Source organism: Pyxicephalus adspersus, chromosome 4, assembly GCF_032062135.1.
Source record: "Pyxicephalus adspersus chromosome 4, UCB_Pads_2.0, whole genome shotgun sequence".
Taxonomy (NCBI): Eukaryota; Metazoa; Chordata; class Amphibia; order Anura; family Pyxicephalidae; genus Pyxicephalus; species Pyxicephalus adspersus.
Window position 1 is genome coordinate 22,691,917 of NC_092861.1, and position 24,486 is coordinate 22,716,402.

General features: G+C 39.0%; 1 long non-coding RNA gene across 4 annotated transcripts; it reads right to left on the minus strand.

The window, feature by feature from the left end:
* Positions 1-7,368: 7,368 nt before the first annotated feature.
* Positions 7,369-23,841, minus strand: LOC140328172 (uncharacterized). Of its 4 annotated transcripts, XR_011920243.1 has the most exons (5): positions 23,537-23,841; positions 22,649-22,751; positions 10,429-10,666; positions 9,067-9,897; positions 7,369-7,490 (listed from the first exon to the last, which is right to left on the minus strand). It is a non-coding gene; the product is annotated as an uncharacterized lncRNA (long non-coding RNA). The 4 variants fall into 4 exon arrangements; XR_011920242.1 differs by lacking the exon at positions 7,369-7,490 and having other exon boundaries at positions 8,138-9,897; XR_011920244.1 differs by lacking the exons at positions 7,369-7,490; positions 22,649-22,751; positions 23,537-23,841 and adding an exon at positions 17,662-17,763 and having other exon boundaries at positions 8,138-9,897.
* Positions 23,842-24,486: the final 645 nt, after the last annotated feature.

A 24,486-nucleotide genomic window follows, 5' to 3' on the forward strand; every position in this document is an offset into this window, starting at 1 on the left:
GTATGCTTCCTTCTTGGTCAGCAACGCGGATATACACAAGTATCCCTGTTATCTGTGCATGTGGGACAGCAGAGCTCGTGGGAGGCATTGGGTGGAAAGGAATTGCCCTCCAAGATCTGCACTAAAACCAGGTGATCCAAACATTCTACATGATCCACTTGTTGATAGAAAGATTAATATTTCCTGTCTCTGCACATAAAACTGGGTCTGATAAAGCGGTTCATTAAAGCTTTGTCAACTGAAGTAGACCGTTTCAAGTACCTCATTTTGGTATTTCCTAGCCTGTCATTTGAAAAAATAAAGGACGGTGTGTTTGATGATCCACAGATTCGGCAGCTCATCAAAGATGAAAGTTTCATCAGGACAATGTCAGAAGTCGAAAAGAATGCTTGAATAACATTCAAAGCCATTGACAAGGACTTTCACACGAGCAAATAATTACACAGAAATTGTCCAGAAATTCTAGGAGAGCTACAAAATACTAGGTTGCAATATGAGCATCAAAGTGCATTTTCTGCATAGCCATCTTTCTAACATCCCAGAAAACCTTGGTGCAGTCGGTGATGAGCAAGGTGAATGATTCCACCAAGATTTGAAGGTCATGGTAGGACGGTATCAGGGTAGATGGGGTGTACATATAATGGCTGAATATTGTTGGAGCATCCAGCGGGATTGTCCTAACACTGAACACTCCAGGAAAAGCTATAAGCGTAAATTTTTACCTTAACCGCTTACCAGATTAAATTTCCCATTTTTTACTGTAAAAAATGTCATAGAGTAACAATAAATCCTTTGTATGAACAAAAGAAATTTAAATAACCAGTACATTCAAGTTATTATTTCATTATTTTTTCATTGTATGTAAAATTTGTATGTTTTTTGATATAAATGGAGGGTACCCTGTAACGCAAAAACTGAATGTGATAGCAAAAAACTGGAGATTCACCACCCAAAAATTTGAAAAAAACAAGTTTAAGATCTAACTCCACAAAAATTGCATTCCCCAGTGTAATCAGGTAGTCAGCTGACCTAATTATTTGGGCACATAATATTTCTGAACCTGGACCTGACTAAGTAAAGCAACCCCAAAACATACACTTTTTTGGACAGGCAGTGTAAAATTCAGCCAGGCAAAAACAGGATTTATTCATATAAATGCTTCCAAATTCATTCAGTTTCCAGGGAGCATTTCCTAAAGTCTCCCTACCTATACTTTGTTCTTTTTTAAAAAAAAAAGCTGCTGAGAAAGCAAAGGAATCCATAAAGTGTTATAATTTTAGATACTTTTTAGACATGATAAAAGGTACTGATCTCTGTACAAACTTTATACTGTAATGTATATAATTCATTTAATGATTTTGCAATATCAAAGTCTTCTGCTCCCCTCGAGTAATGGACATACAGGATAGTGTAAGTGCTTATGTTCAATAAGCTGTCAGTTGGGACATAAATCCTTTGGCCCTAGGGCTCTACTTGTGGTGGAAAACCGCTGAGAACTTATGAACGGAAATAGCTGGAGTTGCTGAAAGTGCAGAGTAATCTAGACAAGTTTTGAAATTTCTGTACTCATCTGTTGAAGCCTATTCTTAAGCTATAATATAGGAAATGCTGAAATAGCAGCAATTCCCATGTTATCTCTTGAATTCAGGGAATTTATGTAATTCTGTACTTTTGTAAAAGAAGGCACAATAGCTTAAAGCTGAACTACAACCTTTAGTTTTGCATAGTTGTACTTAAATAGTTTACTCTGATTTCACTGCACACATTTGGCCTCTTACCATGTCTATTGGAAAGTGCAAAAGTCAACTAGAATTTGCCTCATTTCTTGGCTCAAGGATATTCAGCCTTATCCAATCTTTCTTCCCAGCTTTACTGTTCCTGTTCTGCCACTGTATTCATTGGATTTCAATTCTTTCAATCTTGATAGCTCAGCATCACATGTGTGTTTTCTGTTTTTAGCACCCTGCTGGTCCCTATCGCCATCCTTGAGATGCACAAAGAGCCAGTGATGATGTAATTGGGCCTAATTCATTAAAGGTCTTCAACAATGGAGAAGATAGACTTTCATGGGATTTCCAACAAACCGGAAAAAAATTTGCTATTACTTGGCAAATATTTTCAATACTGGAGCAGGATTTCATATCATCCAAGATCTCCCATGACAGTTTACCTTCTCCACCTTTAGAGTGCTTTAATAAATCAGGTCTATTGGGTCTAAAATATTGTGTTTAAGGAAAAATTGTATGCAATAAAAAATGTTATTGAGGGAATTAGGAGAAACCAGGGGCGGAAAAATATAGGCTTTAGCTTTAAGTTACCAAAAATAAAATATATATAAAGACAACAGTCCAAGATTAAAAATGTTCCCTTTTTTATAGCTGGTGCTGATGTCTTTAAAAAGGTTTTTAGCTTGTCTGATGGTCCCTGGCTTTTCCACTGCTGACGACGCTATGAAAATAGTGAATAAACATTGTGCCTGGTTTATTAAAGCTTTCCTAGGCTGGAGAGGATACACTTTCATTAGTGAAGCTGGGTGATCCAGCAAAACAGGAATGGATCTTGTCCAGGATTAAAAAACATTTGCTAACAAATACTAAATGACTTTTAAGAAATCAATTTCAGGTTTGCTGTGTCACCCAGCTTCACTGATGAAAGTGTATCCAATCCAGCCTTGAAGAGCTTTAATAAATCAGGTCCATTGCATCTACATTTCCATGTTCCCCCAGTATCCAAAACTATTTAAGATTTAGGTGGTTTAAAGTTGTATGAACCTAAAGTTGTAAAGGACAGCAATTAAATAAACTTTATAGTTTGTTTCCTTACCTAATTGTTCCAAATGTTTTCCAAAATATACTCTAAACTATTGAACACTGCTTCATTGAGCTTCTGGGTCCTCTCACAATACTTCTATAGATTACCTTAAGGGATTTTCCATGGTTGGGTTCTTTTTCCTGCTTTTGTTGTTTCTTTACAGACAAGAATATTTTGCTGTATGTTGTCTCAGAGAAGAAAAGATTGTTTCTTATCAGTTTTTTTTTAAACCAAAAAACAGAGATAGCTTAACCTATAGTTAAACTTCAGGGACTTTATACTTCTTCCACAGCTGGTCTTGGTCTGTGAATCATGAGATTGTGAATGAGTGAGTTTCCTGACCACCCTTCCCTAGTTTCATCATGAAACCAAGAAAAAAGTTGAGTGCCAGAGAAGTAAGACTAACTATTTTTTTGTACATTTTATTTAATTCAAAGCATAGAGTGAAAGCAGGACCCAAGACATTTTGTAGGGCCTCAAACCACTATCTTCTTGCAGTGCAGTATGTAGCTAATTGGTTCAAGGTAGGTGGACAGTGTGTGTGTTCTTGGACTCCTATAGGTGATTGAGAGGCTTGAATCACATAGCTGAACCCTTAATAATGGTTTAAATAGTTTCAACATATTAAAGTCTGACTGTTTAATAAAATTTAGTGTTAATTTAACCCCAGTAAATGTCTTTAGTCACCCTAAGGCAATTTTACAGTGTCTGGTTATTGAATAGTAACTAGTTATATTGGTTAATATTTGTATTTATGAACATGGCCAGGGTAGTTCACAGGTCCTCATCTTTTCCCTCCCCACTCCTCAGCCACCTATCAATCCCCTACTTACTAAACATAAGTAGGAGCCAGGACCACCCGCAACTTACTATCATAATAAAACATAACACATAATAATATGAAGCATTATAGCACAAAACCCTAAGGCTGCAGGTCCCAGAAGACATATACTCATAGCAGGCCGCACTTCACTACCTTGGGGGCATTACCAATCCCTGTAGATCATTACACTGCATGGCCACCAGTTCATATTCCGTTTACCTTGCTAATTAGAGGACACTACACTAAAGACAGACGCCCAATCTGGAAAAACACTAGCCTTCTAGGAACCACAGTAATACCAGGTCTCCAGCCCATCAAGCCATTAAAGCACCTCAAAGAGGGCTGGGAGTGTGGGAAGCTTTATATTCACAGGCATACATCTAGTGACTTCCTTCTATGTATTTTCAAAAACTTCTTCCCAGATCCTACCCCAACCATTCACCTAACTGACCTTAATTCCAGAAATATTGCTTAAAGCTATTTGCACATTGGAGGATTGATACATGACTGTTGAATGACCACTGATCACTTCGATGGTTCTCCAAAAACCAGTGTACAGCACTCATTTATTCATCTATCACTGGAAACAATCACAAAAGCACAAATTGTGCTTGATGTCATTTACCAACAGCAAACTATAAGGCTGTAGTGGCCCATGGGACAATAGACCATGTCAGCATTGACATGGTGATCACAAAGAGTTTAATCTGACTTTATGTATAAACAAAGGGACAACGTGCACGGTTTATAATGGCTTTGTTTATAAACAAAGCAATTCCACGCACTGGTGGAGAATATTGTTTAAACCTAGGTTTGCATACCGATATTACATAGTAAAACTGGAGGCTTTTGGTAAAATTAGGGGAAAGTAAATTTGTTGCTTTTGCAGTGAAATCAAGTTTGGCAACATCAGATGACGAATTACTGTAACATATATAAATATAGTTTTTATGATATATCCAGTAATATGGACTTAAACACAACTTACCACTCATTATAAAACATTAGGGTCTTATAAAAGGTAATGAATGGATTTTATAAAACTGATTATGCTGTTGAAAGATATATGAAGGTGGAGTTACCTTTTAATTGCTGCCCTGGGCATGCATACAATTGAAATTTCGATCCTACTGATCTCTGGACTCAAAATTATATTTTCTCCATACACAAATAGAAAAGTAATTCTTACGGCTTTAAAATTGTCTCCCCAGCGAGCTGAGATTTGACAGATGTATATAACAGAACATAAACATTTCCTTTATCTATTACACCCATTAAAATTGTTTAGCTCATTACAATATTAAGCTATTCAACATAATGGCCTTCTAAGTGCGTGAGCTCTTTTGTGTGCTTCTCTCTCTGGAATCCCCAGGGCTATTCCCATGAGTAGAAAACATACTAACCACACGCAGATAGTCAGTGTGTAAAATGTCATGATTTAACATATCTGGGAAAAAATTGTGACATCTCATCAAAGCTCAAAGGAAGATTGCTATCTGAGCAAGAGAAATACACAGAATGGCACACTGCACCACTGGAGCTGTCAATCAAGACTTTCCCTAAATTCACTTGTTACATTGTCCCTCTGAGGCCTTGAACATATCACACTGACAAACATGTCACACATTTCAGGAGATGTAACAGCCTACACATTAGGACACAATTTGCTTTTCTTATATCTACAAGGTGCACTAAAACCAGCACAATTTGCAATAAATTGTATCTAAAAATTTTGCATAGAAATGGGAATTGTACAAGTTTCACCTATTTTTGTGCTCTGCTGCTCTTTGGAAAAACGCCTTCTGTTCCAGAGGCAAAGCAGAAAAAAGATTTAACTAACCCTATGTACACACACTTGATAATTGTTACCAAAGATTAACTTTTGTGAATTGTGCACATGCTAGATTTTCACTAAAGATGACCACAAACATTCATCTTGGGTGACAATTATCAAGCATGTTTACATGCATAAAAATGTTTACAGTACATAAAAGCGTGTGTACAGTATGTGCAAACACTTGATAATTGTCACCAGAAATAAATGTTTGTGGTTGACTTAGGTTAAAATCTAGCATTTGCACAGTGATCCCCCAACATCATGGCGGTTCACTAACCATTCGTGGATAAGATATACGATGGGGGAGGATGCAGCGGGGTGCTCATACTTCACCCTCCCCTTTCCATAGAACTGAACAACGTTGTGCGTATATTGCTATTGCCTGTGGAAATAATGAAAGATTGTTTCTAGCTACATATATTTGATGTGTGTATGTATCCTTATTAAAACAAATGGCCCTATTGGAAGTTTTCTCTTTTTTTTACATTCTGGTTAAGTTACTATCACATTTTTATCCCAGTGTAAATGATTGCTAAGAAAAAAGTGTGGATCTTGCCAGCAGAAACACAAATGGCAATTAAATGCACAGTATAGAAAAACTATTTCACACACCCAACTCCTAAATGACAAAACCATGTGGTGCAGCACTATGGTAGCACAACTTGTGTAGATGAATGTCAGCAGAAGCAATAAAGTCCAGATGGACCTCCAACTTAACTGCGCTATATCTTAAGCTAAAAACATGTTTTGAGCATTGCTATACCTTCAATGGGTTCACCATACCTGCTGAATGAGTTTAATTTTGCATACATATTGTACACCTTGCTTCTATGCTATTTATATTCCAATGTTCCAGTTTACCTTTAAATGGCATTGAATCTCAGCTGTGAAAATATATGAGGGTGTGTTCAATGGTTCGGCCACAATCTATATTAGCTCTATCCACATACAAAAGCATGAAAGGAAAGCAGCCGCAGTGCAGGATACATATGATAAGAAACACAATAAAAGAGTCCTGTTGCAGGAGATTATGTAATATTCATAAATAAAATGTCAAAATAACCCTGTCGCCACCTAAAGGAAACATTTTAGCTTTAAAAAAATGGAAAAAAAAGGCCTCGTCTGTTATTTCTCCTGAGCCTCAAGAATTTTTGTTTTTTTCTTTTTGATTCAATGATATCTTAGTTTGCACATTTTAGTCTTTTCTAATAGTTTATTTTTTACTTACATAGGTATTTAGGCTTTTTAAAACACATTTTCCTGTTATTTGTGTATACACCAATAGAACACTCAAAGCTGCCTTCAATGTAAACATGGTGTGGGTACAGGGTTTTGTGCTACAGCTGGAAATTATTTGCAAGCCACCACAAAACCTTTGCCATTTGTCTTTTTTCAGACTTCTTTTATTTTCACTGGTGATACCACCGGTAATATACAATGATATAACGATCATGTATCGTTATTGTTCAAGGACAGGGTCTTCCCTCTCATTTCTCATAACAGAGAGTTATAAGGCATGAACTTTACCAGAACTCTGTAGGTGTGCTGTGGTATCTGGTACAAAGAAGTTAGTAGCAGATCCTTTAAGACAGTGGTGCCCAACCTTTGGAAGCTCACGGACCACTAAATGCACGGACTCCAGTCCACGCATGTGCGGTGAGCCGTGTGTCACTCAAAGGGGAAGAAACTTCCCCCAAAGTGACTTCATAGTGCCAGAACCCATCCACTCTCCCATCGCAGGTCTGAGACACAACCCACCCACTTGGTCCGCGCCTCTGGCTGGTGCACCCCCCCAGCAGGGTCCTTCTCCTGACCCTGCTGGGGTGTGAACCGACCAGAGCTGCAGCCCACCTATCAGACGGCCCGGGGGTTGGGAACCCCTGCTTTAGGACACACTGCTTCTGCTGTTCTACCTTATTGCCACATAGTTCTGATAGTCATATGTGGTGTTGGTGTTCGAACTCGGGTTGTTCTTATTTGCGACCCGAATATGGCAATTCGAATTTGGAAAGACCCAACCTGAAAAAAACAAGATTCGACATTAAAAAATTCGAATAAAATTAAAAAAAGAAATTTGTTAAAAAAATAAAAATTTAAAATAAATTATTTTATTGAGTGTTTGTGTTTATTTAACTAATATTTTTTTTTACAGGTTATCGTATGATGACATGATATCTCTTACTCTGTACCACACTTTCCAGCACAGTAATAATATGATACATTTGTTACATTTTTCTTTTATCCACTGCCAGAAAAATGTAACAATTGTATCAAATTACTGTGCTGGAAAGTGTGTTACAGAGTAAGAGATACCTCTAGTGTGGGGCATCTTCTCAAAGATTGCAGCCGAGTCTGCAATCATTGAGAAGAGTGCGCGATCCCCGGGGCACTACAGGTAATTAACCTGTAGTGCCACGGAGATCGTAGTGGAACTGCAGAGTTCATCTGCAATTCAGTTCCCACGGTCACATGACCTAGGGAACTTTGTAGTCACAGCTGTGACTGCAGGCGATCCCTGGGCACTGGAGGTTGAATGGGAACAAGTTTCCCCATTCATCACATCTAGTGCCCTGTGTTCTTAGATAGAGAAACTCTATCCAAGAACACGTACAGCTAGTAAAGTGCTGCAAGAGCAATCTGATTGGTCTTGCAGCCCTTAATAGTCCCTAAAAATAACGGCATTCGATCACCCGAACAATATCTCACTATTACAATTAAATAGCTGTTGAATCGAATAGTGAGATATTCGACCAACATTAGTCACATGCACATTGTAGACACGTTTAGTGGTGGATATGGGTCTGCATTGGCACTCTTACTGACTGTGACTATGCAGCTCCATAAGAAATGAACTCCAATGCACTGTGTTTCCTAAACCATTCCTCCCATGAGTTTGTAAGTTTGTTCTTTAGTAGTACATCTGTCGGTGTGGAAAAGCCACTCCCCAAGACACACCCATGACTTTGCCATTGTGCTTCCCTAGACCACTTTGGTAGGTACTAATTATAATGTCCCTTAAAACTTGCCGTTTTGGAGATATTCTTACCCCAATCATTTACTCATCACATATGGTCTTTGATAAAGTCACTCAAATCTCTAGGCTTCTACTTTTTGTCTTGATTCCAGTACACCAAATTGACTGACTTATCTGACCTCTTGACGGATGCCATTGTAATGAGATCAATATTGTTATCAATGGTATTGTTGGGAATTGCATACCCTTTAACTATTTAGCTACAGTTGGAATTGAATATGAAATATTTGCAAAAGATGTGTTTATTTATTCTGTCTCCAATGAATTACAGAATTGAGCATATTAATGTGCATTAGCCAACCTGCAGATCATGCTTGTAATTGCAATATACTATACAGAACGCGTGTATATTTTAAATTGGCCATATGGCACTCATATATATCTTCACTTCTCGACTACTTCTGCTTTATGTGTTAATCTACAGATCTTCAGTGAAAAAATCATATTATTTTGCTCTCGTCTCACACAAAATATGCAAGACGTCAAGTACCTAGTATTTTTGTTTGTCAATATTTATTCCACAGATTGACATATTATTGCATAAGCAAAAAATATACTTACTGGTTGTTATAGGTCTATATTGTACAAGGCGAGTAATGTTAAATAGTCATTGAAGTCGATAGTGCACTTTAAACAGTCCTGCAGCCCTTGGGTCCAGTGGTGGAGGGAGCCAACAGTGGGCCCCTCTGCAGAACTAATTTGGCCCCCTTCCCTGCTGAACTGACTTTTGGACTCCTTTGAAGTTCCCTATTGTCTGAGGAAAGTCTGGGGCCAACGTGCAGCAACACACTTTACACCTCCCTATGTTCAACTTTACCCAGGTCAATCAAAGTTTTGGACCTTTACCCAGGTCAATCAAAGTTTTGGACCTTTGCCCAGGTCAGTCAAAGTTTTGGCCCTTCTTACTCATCACTTGCTTGCAGTTTGCCTTACAGACACTCTTTCTTCCAGCAGTTCCGCAATGTACATTTCAAAGTATGGGGATAAATAAAGAATAAGGAAAAGGCTGGGGTGGCATTTTATGCACTGTGGCTTCATGCAAGCTGGTTTGTGTCAAACAGACTTATTATGTTTATTTTTAATATTGAAGGTCTGGTGGTAAAATAAAAAAACTGCAGTTGCTCATCCAAAGCCAAACTCTTTCTTAGTGATGTATAAGGTTGGGAATGGTTAAAAAGTGAGAGAATTTCTCTCCAAGCTGGCATGAGATCGTCTCTTGGATACATTTTATTGGGGCAGAAGTCCTCACTGGAAGACTTCCCATATCCTCGTCTATCGATTTTTGATGTCCAATCAGTTTCTGTCCCAGTGGTTACCAAGACAAGGTGAATCTCTCCAATAGGGGAACAGACAACAGTAAGAAACTGATATAGCTTCTAAGCTTTCCCAACTCTATAAATAAAAAAAAAACAAGTTTTGGTTAAAGATACACTTTAAAAGGCCACACAATAATGAAAGAAAATATATAGCTTTGATATTCTTGCCAGCAGTATTTTAGAATATTTTACAAATGTCTTGTTTTGAAGTTAACATCACTGATAAATCCACTAAATGTCCTCATTAGGCTTTCCTAATCCCACCTTATGCAGCCATGTCCCGGTGTCCTGGTGGAGCTTGCTCTACTGGTTGGTGACAGCTTGTCACATTTTATCCTACAGTATAAACTTACCTTTAAAGTTCTGTTCAAGTTACAACGGAATTTTAATAAACATTTTCCATAGTGTTATGTTATCTACACATTTGTAGATCCTAGTGGGGAACAATGTACAGTACTTCTATGCATGTATTATTATAGGCTAGGAATGGTTGTCTGCAGACAGTGGTTATTGTTTTAATAAACAACTGGTGTGTCTTGTAGGAATCTGCCATTTTATTTTTAAAAAAAAGCTGCATAAAAAAATATCACGGTAACACATCACATACCTGGTGGCAAATGCCTCCACTGGCTCAGAATTTCTTCCCTCCATGGATTCATGGATCACCCCGCTATGATAATATTGACCAAGCTGGCAGGTCATCTCCGTCTTCCACGGTCCAACAATTTTGGTAAGCAATCTATTTAGTTAATCTTCTCAGTAATCCAATAATTTGGAGGTTTTAGTAGGAGTAGGAGTGCACTTTAAGGCTATGTTGTCAACCTTGATCAATCAATTTTCTGAGCCTGGGACATAAAGGAATATCGGAATATCCAGGTTTAAAATCTTTTAATAATTGCTTGTGATGGCATTGAGGCATATGTGGTATTGTTAATCAATTTGTTTAAAAAAAAAGAAGAAAAGGCAAAACAGTATATTACATTGGGCTGAATGAAAATCCCAGCAAACATAAGTGTGGTATATAGAAATAAATAGTCCTAAATACAACAAAATTCTCATTATAACTGAAAAAGATGATGATGAAGATGCAAAACTGAGCTGTTCATTTTCAGAAGTAAACATTGATCTATAAATCATGATCAAGGTAGACCATCTTTTATCTTTCACCTGCCCCTGATCAGCCGCTCTCCAACCCCCTGAATTTCTAACCCTAAACAAGATCCAACAACCATAGGTTGGAATTAAAAATGACTATAGCAGTCACTTTATATTTATATATATATATATATATATATATATATATAACAACCAAAAAAAGCACAACATTCCAGTGAATTCAACAAGTTCACAGAAAGGACTGAATTCTTACACTATCCAAAGCTAAAGGAAATATTTTGGGTGGTGTTCTGCTGTTTTGCTGAAACCTATCATCACCACCACCCCTATCTGTATGTGATTTGTTTACTTTTAGAAGAATGTTAAAAGATACCTTCTGTGGCTGTAAGGAAGTTCATCCTCTCATATTTTGAAGAATATGTCATGTAAGGGCTTTTACAGCAGGTGTATGGTTTCAGGTGGAACTATCATCAGATGTCCCCAAAGGCGCTGCTGCATTTTTTTCAAATTTCTTTTGTGAGCAGCGCAGAGGCTTCAGGGAAATCACCTGTACAGTGGGCATTTTGACTTTTGAACTGTGTACTCTTCTGTACTCCTCTGTATGGATACTAGTCTGATCTGGGTCAGACCATGAACTTAGCTCTAAATTATCACTTCAGAGAATGTGCAAAATAAATGTCCAGTGTCATTACTTCAGTATTCATTTTTCTTGGGGCTGTTCTTCCATATCTTGTTCCACAGATCATTATTTGTAAATTGCTGTAAATTATAATGTAAAAGGTCCACAAAAACTGCTATCCTCTATTTGGCATAGTCATGTCACTAGGTGTCCCTCAAAGGGTATCATAATCTAATGTCCCTACCATAGTCATATGCCTTTAATATAGTCCAAAGTCAATTTTGGGGGGGAAGCTAATTACCTAACTGCTTGTGTTTGGAATGTGGGAGGAAACCGGTGTACCGGAGGAAACCCACACAAATACAGGGAAAACCTGCAAATTCCATGCAGATAGTGTCCTGGCCGAGATTCAAACCTGGGACCTAGCGCTACAAAGGCCTGGGTGCTAACCTCTGAGTACCCGTTACTTCAAAGATTTGCCCCTTCCTCCCAACCCATAGATTTTAATAGGATTTAACACTACGTTCTAATTTGCCAAGTTTTAAACCCTAAGTGAATGGAGCCCAGGCATAGTTGCCCGTTCCTAAAGGTAAATTTATTACAATCATCTGCAAGCTACACATTCAGTCTTGTTTTATTTTCGCATACACATGATTGGATATTGATGCACATAAGTGGGTAAATGTGATCTTATTGGCTAATATCAGTGAACATTTAATTTACAATATGAACATTTGATGAAATCACCTCATGATTTGTCTCCTATTGAACTCAACCTGGGTAAAACAAAACTCATTATCTCCCCCCTCACATTCTAAATATCTCCCCCTGACATATTCCTAACTGTTAACAACACTCTTGTTTGTCCCTTCCCTCAGGCATGTTGTCTTGGCATCACCTTCGATTCTGCCCTCTCATTTACCCCCCATATTAAGACAATTTTCAGGTCTTGTCACTTTCCCCTACGCAACATATCGAAAATCTGCCCCTACTTGTCCCCAGAGATCACCAAACTACTCTCTCCTCTACAATCTATTATGAATGCTGCAGCCAGACTCATCCATCCCTCCCACCACTTCTTCTCACTGACCTGATGAAAAATACACCCCAAGAATGGTCTTCACATCCTATTCGGCTTCTTTAATGAGCACTCAAAACCCATCTTTTCAAACTTTGCCTACCTGTCTTCTTCTGTCTCTTAAACCATCACTACTTCCCACCATTCCATATCTCCTCTCCTAAAGTGTGCTGCTTCCCCCACCTCCTAGATTGTAAGCTCTTCGGGGCAGGGTCCTCTCCTCCTCCTGTGTCATTGTTTGTATCTGTCTGTCATTTGCAACCCCTATTTAATGTATAACACTGCATATTATGTTGGCTCTATATAAATACTGTTTAATAAAAATAAAAATTGATCTCAACCAAAACCTGTGCTTTTCTTATACAGTGCTGTCACAAAAAAGAAAGAAGAATTCTGGAGTTCTGGCCAGTTGGACCAGGCTCTCCATGTACATAGCACTGATCACTAGGGATGAAAAATTTTCCTTGAACTTCCAATGGTTCCGTTATGTTTCACGAACCGATTTCGTGAAACCATCGGAAGAGGAAATTAAGTGAGGAGGATTCCCAGAGCTGCATTCAGCCCTGGAAATCCTCCTGTTTGCGATCCCCGTGTCACTAGAGGTTAGCTAACCTCTAGTGCCAGGGGGTCGCAGAGGATTTGATGCAGCCCTGGAAATCCTACTGTTTGCGGGCTCCCCGGGGATCGCACACTCTTCTCAATGAATGCAGTCACAGCTGCAATCATTGAGAAGATGCCCTTCACAGGAGAACCTCCTGACATTATAATATAAGTATCTCTTACAAATGATACATTTGTTACAGATACAAATGTATCATTTGTAAGAGGTACTTATATTACAATGTCAGGAGGTTCTCCTGTGCAGGGCATCTTCTCAATGAGTGTGCGATCCCCGGGGCACTAGAGGTTAATTAACCAGGGATCGCAGAGGATTTCGAGGGCTGATGCAGCCCTGGAAATCCTCCTGTTCGGCGAAAGCTCGACCTCTCGGCGAATCAGTAGGTCCGATTTGCCACAAGAACGAACATAATATTCTCACTCGCTCATCTCAATCTCGAATTTATTAAATTCGGTCTCACGGCGAATTTTTGGGACCTGCTAGACCAATCAGAGGAGCGGAGCTGACAGCTTGCTGTTGCACGAGTACTGGAGTTATTTCCTGAGTACTTTAGTACTCATTTCATTATATTATTACACTGATACATAAGTCTCCTTGAATTTAGGCATTTATGATAACAAGCAATAGTTTCAGCAAAACCACTGACGGTGACATCACACAACCTCATTCATTTATCATGTATGCTCTTTGTGCCTACTGCCAGCCTTACAAAACAGCGCAGGTGACAAAAAAAGTGTACTCACAGCGGATATTCATTTGGTAATCTCTATTCATCAAAGATCATCTTCAAAAACAACCCTGCAATACATCTGCTTTATATTGTGTTTACCATTGTATGGCGCCAGGAGTGTTTCATTTAAATAGGTCCCCTTCAGGCAAGCACATGTTTCTTTTTCATTGTTCGCTGTTCTAGAGCGAGGAGTGTGATATATGATTTAGATGGACTGCACAATGTACAGATTATTACACATAAAACACATAAAACATATGCTTTTCGTAGCTAAATTCTCTTTTTTTCCCAGTTGATAGAAGTTGACTACAGTGGATGAGCATCATTAGCTTGGCATTTAAGATCTTGCTTTATGGAAGAGTATCTAGGGCATTGTAAGTTCAAACCTTCATATGTTACTTATTAAAGCCAGTTTTGATTTAAAGGTTAGCTTGCTTAATTTGTTAACGTGTAACGTTTCCCTTCCCCCACAACTAATGTTCTTTTTCTAAGTGAAAAGTTTTAGAGTGCTCGGGGCCAGAAGCTTTTCACTGACAATTCATTGAGGTCTTCTAATTACGGAGAGGTACAAACTATTTCTAAGCTCTTAAGCTTTTGTGGAGAAAGGTTAATGAAGTTTTTTAAGTATAATTTATATCAATTTTATTTAATTTATATTCATTTGTAGCAACATGGTAATCAAATTACCACCTTTAAATAACATTAAGACTCTTGTCCTAGTTTAAAGTGACCTAGTGGATAGCACTGCAGCCTTCAGATATTGTGGAGGGTGAATAAAAATCCACAAGGATCCTGTGTGAATGTAGGTTGATTAGATTTCTTCCAAGTCCTTTCTTTTCCTTCCAAAAATATTCTGGTAGGTCAGTTTGTGGGTATATATATGCAAGCTTCTCTGTGTTGCAAGGACTAATGATAACTGTTCTGTACATGTACTATATAACACATTCCATAAATTAAATAAGTTATCCATAAATAAAGAACTTCTGTTAAGCTTTCTTGGCATCAGAACATATATTATTTATATATATATAAATATATATATATGAGGTCTATACATTGATGGTGCATGTGGTAGTGAGTGAATATTCACCTTTGTGCTGAATGTCAGATTCACTGCTTTATAAACAGATCCCCTTATGTAAATGGTCAAGTGATAATACCATGTTTCCCCTCTAGGTGGCGTTTAATAGGGATAAGTGACACATTTGTATAGTTTAGGGTTTTTTTTACTGAAAAAGTATTCAAATTTGAACAAGTGAATCAAGCACACTAGTATCCATGATCTTTTTTCCCTTTCTGTTCATTTAAATGTTTTGGTTGGAATATCACCAGTCTATGTCATATGTACTCCTACTCCAAATCATGAAAAAGAAAATTGTCCTTAGACTTCATTATTGGCATATGACTATGGTAGGGACATTAGAAATATGTGAGGGTTTCTTGGAGGTACAAATACTGGAATCCAAGGGGAATTGCTATAGGGATACATTAGTGCTTTTTTCCCATTCCCAGGAATAGTGAAATGTAAATGAAAACTCATACAGCACAGAAATGTCCTTTATTTAAATAAATTCTTGAACTTATACTGATTTTGCAAACTTATATCCCCAGAAACAGGTCAAGCACCAATTTTATCTAATGATGTAATTTTGTAGTCAAGCTTGAAGACCATCAATGTTAACCTGTCAGACTCCCATTGCTAAATGACAGATCCCTGACTCTTGCTAATAGCACAGGGAATCTTCACTGACACATGACGTCAATCCAGAATTCTTGTTCTGTTACTATTATATAAGGGTCTGGCTGAAATTTAAAGAGGAAACCCCCTGCTTTTTGTTTTTCCTTATTGTTGCTTTTGGAAACCTCGCCTTAATTTGCTGCTTACAGCGATGTGATTTGCAGCAATTCCCATGACTGCAAGAGGTCAGAGACCTTCACCGGCAGCAATACTCCTCCCTCTTTCCCATAAACCCCACCCTATTTTTCCTCCTATAACACGATTGGTATGGTGCAAATGTCCTCTGGGCCATTTATTACAAAATTATAATTTAACTTTTCACGTTAGCAAACATTACCTTACAACAGTACACCATAATACATTACCTCATAAAGGTTGCAGGTTCTTGAAGGCATTACCTCTTTTAACATACCAACTAGGGGTCCCTGTCCTTGCATTAATATATCAGGCGCAATTCCAGTACCTCGGAAACGTTATCAATTGTGTATACTATCCCCACACCAGTTACCATCCACTTGCTGATGAATTAGACCATTTTGGAGACCACATACCATGAATGGCTTTCAAACCCACTTCTTTTACTTTTTTCACACGCCCTCAAGGACCTAAAACCGCCAAACCCAATTAAGCTGCGTACACACGGCAAATTTTTCTCGCCCGATAATCGGTATCGGCCAATTATCGGGCGAAAATCTGCCGTGTGTACAGTCGGTCGTCGTCCATCGTCCGACGACCGTCCTGGCGGATCCACGGACGATGGACGACAGCCGATCGTAATGAAAGGGAAGGGGAGAGCGCGCAGCAGGGTGCCGCTCCGTCGCTCTCCCCCTCCCCTCTCCATAGAGCATGAACGGTGCTGTATGTACAGCATCGTTCATGCATCGTGCAGTCTTTTCTCGTTGGAAAGGATCGTGAAAGATCCTTTCCAACAAGAAAAATTGCAGGTGTGTATGCAGCTTTACACCTTGCATCAATATCAACTATGAAATGGGAGGGCAGGAATCTTGCTCTTTGCTGTCCAGCCCCCTGACCTCACATCCCACTTTCTAATATTGCCTATACCCCTTCCATTATTTACAATTTCCACCTATCTTGACTTTACCTCTCCTTGACCTCTCCACCCCCCTTTACATCCACCTGCCTTGCTCTGCCTTTACACCCAGTCACGCTGGCCCTCCACCAATCTTTTCTGTTGCAGGCTCCTGACTCCCTTTCACTTCAACAGCTGGGACCGTGGCTAAGCCCATAGACCAGGCATGTCCAAAGTCCGGCCAAGTGCAGCCCGTGTTCAGATTTCCACCGGTCCGCAGCTTCTGTCATAAAATCAATAATATGCATCCCGCCAGCACTGTTGACCACAGTATAAAATACACGCGTACAAAAAAGCTATTTTATATTTCATTAGAGTTAATCAACCGCCTTGCAATTATGGGCCTGCTACTCGGCGGGCATAAACGGCTGGATGTGAGTCCCCATGTGAGTACAGGGAATCCCCTATGTCATTTTAGTGGGCGTGTGCTGTGCGGGACCCACACGGACCATATTCACTCTAATTCCAGGAACATGCACGGACCACGCACTGACACTGGACTCTGTGCTGTGCGGGACCCACACTAACTCTGAGTACGTGCTGAATGGTCGGCCCCCACACATTTTCACCTCACCAAATCTGGCTCTCTTTGCAAAAAGTTTGGACACCCCCTGCCATAGACGAATGTTGTGGCTTACCGCAGGTCTGATGTGACCATTACGCTTTACTCATGAGAAAATTAAACACCATAGAAAAACAGGTGACCACTTTTTGAAAATGCTTGCTGCTTGCCAGTCATGCTAATCCTTTGTTTCAAACTCCTCCTGCATCGACCAACGACAGGTGTGTAGCAATGAAAGTCAGACTGACCAGCATACATGTAACTAATAAAGCAGGGAATCATAATTACCAGGCTCTTAACAAGTTTGGGTGGATGTCATCAGCGCGCACCCTGTGCATTATTGTATAGCAGGTCACCAAGGATGTAATTGCAGTAAGTGAAACGTTTCTGGCTATGCTTTCTCTCCCACACTGCTGAAAGACTTTCACTTCTGCGATGTGCATTATCTTTTTCCTGTCATTATACAGAGGGACAGTCATCAACCTTGTTTTTTTGCATGACTTTTAACTACTCATAACATGATAATTGCTATAGTTAATGCTTAGAGGGAGCCAGCATGAGGCTAAGTAGTTAGCAGTGTTGGGGTCATGGATTCAACATCATTGTGTATTGTGTGCATATGATTTCCCTGCCTTTACCTGGGTTTCCTCCAAATGTCCTGATATCCTCTCAAGGTAAAAAACATACTGGTAGGTTAATTGGCTTCCTTTCATACCGACCTCAGCAAATGTGGCTCTGACATTGGTATTGGATTGTGAATTTCTTTATAAAGCAGGACCAGTTCTATGTTCAGCACCATATAAATAAAGGAATAATTCCATTCACTGAGAAGCCTGCATTTAAGATCCATGTTCTGAAAAGCTAGTAAAGATGAGGCTCAGTGGGACAAACAGAAGATTGCTGTAGTTGATGTTTGTTCCAGGTTTACTTAATAATCCTCTACTTGATTAGGACTTGTATGTTGAATTACCATGCTTCCATGCCATATTGTGAGTCAAAGTTCTGCAATGCACAAGACATTCTTCTATGCACTGGGTTGGCATTCTAATGGCACCCGAAACATGCCTTCACAGCTGCTGTTTGCTGCTGTGCATTGCCCTTTCGAGTGCAGTATGCACTACTTTTCTGTGCAATAGGGTGCATTAGGCTGCCCATTACTATAGTAAAGTATAGTAGTGTGACGAATGCAACTCTGGTGATGTGCAAGGCAAAACACATGCAGTGCTTCACCATAGAGTAATCAAGTCTCCAGTTATATACAGATGTCAAATTTATATCACATTGACAAAAGTTACATCAGTAGAATAATTTAGGACTGTACACACATCACTGTTCAATTCTTTGGATAGGAAAGTGGGGAGGATGCGTTGGATGCACCCCGCTGCATCCTACTCCATAGGTATTGACCATCCTGGTCAGTTGTTTAGTTATCCACCAAAGCAAATCACTAAAAGGTGTCAGGGCACTGCTGTACACAAACTAGGTTTTTGCAATCATGAACAGTTGTTCCAGGCAACAATTATTTAGCATGTGCTTTACCGTGAACTTATACTGAATGTGGGGTGTTATTATTGGCTGTGTTTGGAAAATACCAGTAGCTTCTCTAGATTCTTTCCCTTTGCAATTTACTGACCTGGAACAAGCATGCAGTAAATAAAGTCAGAATGCCACCTGATTGTGATAGCATTTTAAGAAAGGGACATCTATACCATCAGTCTGCATATTTTTCTTAGGAGGTTTTCTTTATTCCACAGCTTACCAGCACAGAAGAAGATATGTGTGTGCTAAGGACAGGAAATTCTCCATGCACCTGCCTGTATATCACGGGACATCTTCGGAACAAAAGGCATGGGAAGTATGAGGAACATGAAACACACACCTGTGGCTGCGGGAACACGCTATTCTATATTTATTCATATGCTGTAGGTCACTTTAGAGCTGACAAGCTGTTTTTCAACTTCTTGTCACCACTGCCTGGTGCATCTAATTACGCCTGCCCTGCAGCTGACAAATATCAGCTGCTGCACACTAAAAGATGGTTCTCTGTAAGTACTTCCCTCTGGCAAAGTTAAATATTAATTATCTCTTTTTATTTCATGATTATTCATGGGAGCTAATGTCACTACTGGGGAAGAGTGATATGTCACTGTCATGAAATATTAAAGCCAATAATTCATAGGAAAACTATGCCAAATGGGGAAAGTCTAGGGCCCATTGTACAGATTTCACTTCTGCTCTTTACGCTCATAATAGTGACTTGAAAAATCAATGTATTAGTTGCCAGATTTGGATTTATACTGACACAAAGGAGCTTATTACAATGCTGTAACCCATTACAGCCAATCAGATTTATGTTTAAAATGTTTTGGATATTAGGAAGAATTATGATTTGTCGCTGTGGGTTTCTGTTTGCATATTAATATTATGGTATTGTTCATTTATAAAGCACCAATATATTATGCAGCGCTGTACAAAATATTGGGACTGCAGATGGCAAACCTCCATACATAACAAGTACAAACGTAGCAGGGGAAGAGGACCCTGACCAATGGATATTTCAATCTAAGAGGTGGGGATCATAATGTACAATAGGTAGGAGAAAGAGACACTAAAAAACTATAAAAAACAACTAACATGGCATTTGTTCATAATATGCACTGCTTTAAAGAATGAATATTGCCTTTTATTAGCAGAGAGCAAATATCGCTATCCATGTTTTGCTAAACACCACCATGGCTGCAGTATGGAACCTCTGTCCTACAGATCTCCTTCCACTTACCATCACCGAGAGAAGCGGAAGATTGGAGGAAGACGAGTCCCATGACGTTTCCAGGTCACTAAACTGAATATTAATTTATTTGAATGTAGCCCTGTTAGTTTGAGTCTTATGGAACTGTAGAGCAATGAACATTTCCAAAGCAAATTCATGTGTATTGTTTTTTCCGCCCAAAAGCCAGTCTTCTGCTTTATACATGGGGCTCTAAATGTCATTCAATTAGAGTTTCCATCCACTTTTAACTTGAGGCCAGAGTTTTTAGACACACATTTTCTACATAGCTATTATTTGCTAAACTATAGTACACAGGGCTTCCAGAGATGGCACATATCTATCCACACATCATGTTATACAGTCATGACCTGTGGTAAGACAAAGTACCGCAGTCAGTAAACCCCCCTCCAATTTTTGTTAAATGGCCCATAGGCCTTACATTTATAAATAATTTATAACTTATATTCATAACATTGCAATAACATTAACAAATCTCAGTAACAAAACAAATAAGACAAAGTATTAACAATAACACAACCACAGTTAAATAACAATCTCCCCAGCACTACCCTTTGGATACCGGTCCTCGGAGGTCTCCCCTTTACACTAACCCTTTTGGGATCTGCGCCACCATGATATGTATGTTCCCAGTTGATATCACCACTAATGGCAGTCCCAGTCACAACCTTCAGTCCCAGCCAAGATCCTCCAACACAACAATTCTTGAGATTTCACACCCCAGGTGGATCCCCCCACCCCCCAACTGAAACCACCACCCCACCCAACTTCCTTCGAGGACCTCACTGCAACCCAATAATGTACCCCCAAAACATAAAGGTAGGGCAGGTGGGAAAACTTTTCCCTCACTCTGTCCCTCCGCTGTTTGATCCCTCTCTATTCCTTGCCTTTTTAACACTTTCACTCCCCCTTCTTCGTCACCTTATCCCACCCTCATCTATCCCAGAGGCAACCCCACCTTAAACCTATTACCTCTATCACTGCATGCTCCCTGTCTCCCCCAGTTATGCAGGCCTTCCACTACCTTCCTAATGTCCCTTTGCACCAGGCCTGTCTGTATCACATAGAAGAAAGGCTCTTGCCTTGGGTAATATGGTGGGAAGCAGGTACAGCTTGAGCAGGAGCCTTTCTTACACTATTCTAAGCACTATTCTTTTCACAGCATTTACACGCCTCGTCTACCAAACTGGCAGCAGTGTAGCTTGCGCAAGAACTACTGTTCTCCTGGTCTGACTAAAGGGCTCCTTTTTCAGTGTGACAGCCCAGCCTTACTGACAGCAGTCTCTAATAAACAGAATGGGACCAGCTGTCTGTATGACAGTCAAGTGTTGCAAAACTTCAGGGAGACTTAGCAGGAGCTAGCTGTCAAACTGGCAGCAGAACCCCATAGATTACAATAGTGAGTTGGAAGATTTCTGTTATGTTTTAAATACTATTTATATAATGGTGACATACATACTCCATGGACATAAAATCCTAGAGAAAAATGGCTGCACCACTTAAGATCAGAAAATGTAATAAATAATATTGGTACAAAAATGATAACACCTAACCCATCAACCTGAACTAGACTGACTGAACCAATCTATGTAACGTTAAGCTAGGTGAAAACATTATTTGGTCATCAGATATTACAACAGAGGGTTACGGTATTTGCACAGGGTTACAAAATAAGCTGGTCTGAATTTCTGGTAAATCGGTTGTGTGAACTTCCTGCCACATTACACACATCAGTATGAAGCAAAGTCCATACATGACATGTGTTATCTAAGTTTAGTCCATTTTCCATTTAGTACCTACAAAATAATTGTTACTGTCATGGTTCCTAGGCTTCATCTGCCCACCACTGCCGAACTCTTCATGCCTTAAAGGGAATATGTAGATGCCAAGGGCTGAGTGGACAATCAAGTGAAAAAGAGGAATAGGTCATTTAAGTATCCCCAGACCAAAAACAAAACTCTAATGTAATTAAGCACACTCACATTGATCTGCATCTATGCAAAAGCAAGACTGTCATCATAGGGCAGAACTACAAATACCTCCATCTCTCCCTACTCTAGAGTTTAAAAGGAAGGAATTCTGCAGTCCCCAGAGATAGCTGGGAACAATGCTAACTGATAAGAATGCAGAACAGGCACAGGATAGGAAGGTATAAGCTGAAAAGATTTCTGGATGATCAACAGGTATATTTTGCTCTTGTCAGATATAAAAAAAAATCAAATATGCATTCAAAAGACCAATAAAAATGTAATTGTTTACAAAAACTTTGTGTAAGCTCCAAAGTGATCCATCACAGAGGTTACTCAGGGGTTGGACTCCTGGCTTTGACACAGGCAGGAGCAGCATTAGTGGGAGGGTGAGGAAGGTGGGCAAGAGTATTTTGTCCCCTTCTCTTGATAAAGCCTATTAGGTTATGCTTTGTTAGCTAAATCTTGATTTAGCTATTATGGGAAAAAAATGTTCATATTCTACAAAGATTTTTAATACCTAATAAAGCATAGGGGATGTAGTTGCTCCCAGATCCTCCTTCTTCAGTCTTTCAATGATCTTGTCCATTTTGGAATCTTAGTTGGAACGTTCAAACAGGGAACTGGTGGAAGTAACCATATGAAATGAACACCATGAGCCAATGAGTAATATATAAGCATTTGCAAATACCTGAATATCCTCATTGTTCAAAAAAGAGAACATTACAATTTCATACAGAAGTTGCAGAATAGCAGAAGAGCAGTAATACTTGTGAATGATAAATGCAAACAAGAAATAGACAGTGAACTTTCAATTTCCTGCTTGAAAGTCACGTATCTAAGCTTAGGCTTAATCTATCAACTAGAACTCAAGGATTGTTTAATTTCTCATTATTGTATTATTGCTATATATTGGAAAATGTAAGGACATAGTTCATGCAGACTTATAAAGTTACTGAAAGGATCACTTTGGTGTATTTCAGTTGTGTTTCTAGAAAACAAACAGAACAGAATAGGACTAAATTATGACTTTATAATAACAATTAGGGTAACCTGCAGCTGTGCTAGGTTTTCGTGTATTTATGTATATTAAAAGTAGATATAGCATCATAAGTGAGGTTTGTTTATAAAGAAATTTCAGTTTCGCCTTTAAACCAATAAATAAATAAAATATTTGATATGAACTGAAAGGAAAATAATACAGGATATGACTAAATATAAAAATAACTTGAAAGGCGGTATAACAGATTACTTTCATTAAAAGGAAGTTACTTCTTGTATTACTGTAAATGATTTAAAGCTTCGTATAGGCAAAGTATGAAAACATTTTCAGTAGATTTATAACTGCTAATAATATAAAACCAGCTCTCAGTACATTGAGAAGTTTAAAGAATTGATGGTTACATACCATGCTTTTTTTCTGTCTCACAACACCAGAAAGTTGATAAACAGTGCCATGGAAGTGCCATATAAATCAATAATAATAGTATTAATAAAATGCAATTTGTTTTTACTTATATAAATGTTTAGTTTGAAAGGTAACATAATAAAAGACAAAGTGTTGCCAGAGCAATATGGGTTATCCAAAGAGATGGCACATCAAAGCAGCTTGCTTTGCAGTTCTTCTTGTCTGATAGGTATATGCTGAAAACTAAGGCTACGTATAAACGTTAGATTTTTGTCGTTGGAAAGGATCTTTCACAATCTTTTCTAATGACAAAAGAGTGAAAGAAGCATGAAGGAGTGCTGTACATATAGCGCCATTCTGCTCTATGGAGAGGGGAGGGGGGAGAACGACAGAGTGGCACCCTGCTTCGCTTTCTCCCTTTCACTTGCATTATAGTGGTTCAGCGTTTATGGATCTGCCGGGACAGATCCATGAACGACGGCTGCTGTACACAACATCCGATACTAGCCTTAAAATCATAAATGGACAAGAACCATTTGACCTGTGTACGTAGCCTTAGTCACTGTACTAAGGGCTCATTCCAATTCAGTTTACATAGAGCTGTTTGTAGCAATCGAATAGTAATCATCTCTGTATACCAGTGATCACTCAGCTGGCTGGATAGAAGCATGCGTAGTATGAAGATATTATGTTTTTTTACTTTCTTTATTAAAAAAAAATATGACATTGATCTTGATAAACGAAGAAAGGAAATATCTACTGGTAAGTGACAAACTTAGTGACCAGTAAATAGTTTAAGCAGGAGGACAGTGGCAACCAATAATGTGACCGGAATAATAAATGTCTGTCAATAAAGCTGGGTTTCTCCTTTTTAACCATGGGGGGGGGGGGGGGGGTTGAAATAGCTTCCGAGTCATCAGGGAACCCCTGCTATAATTATTATATCCACA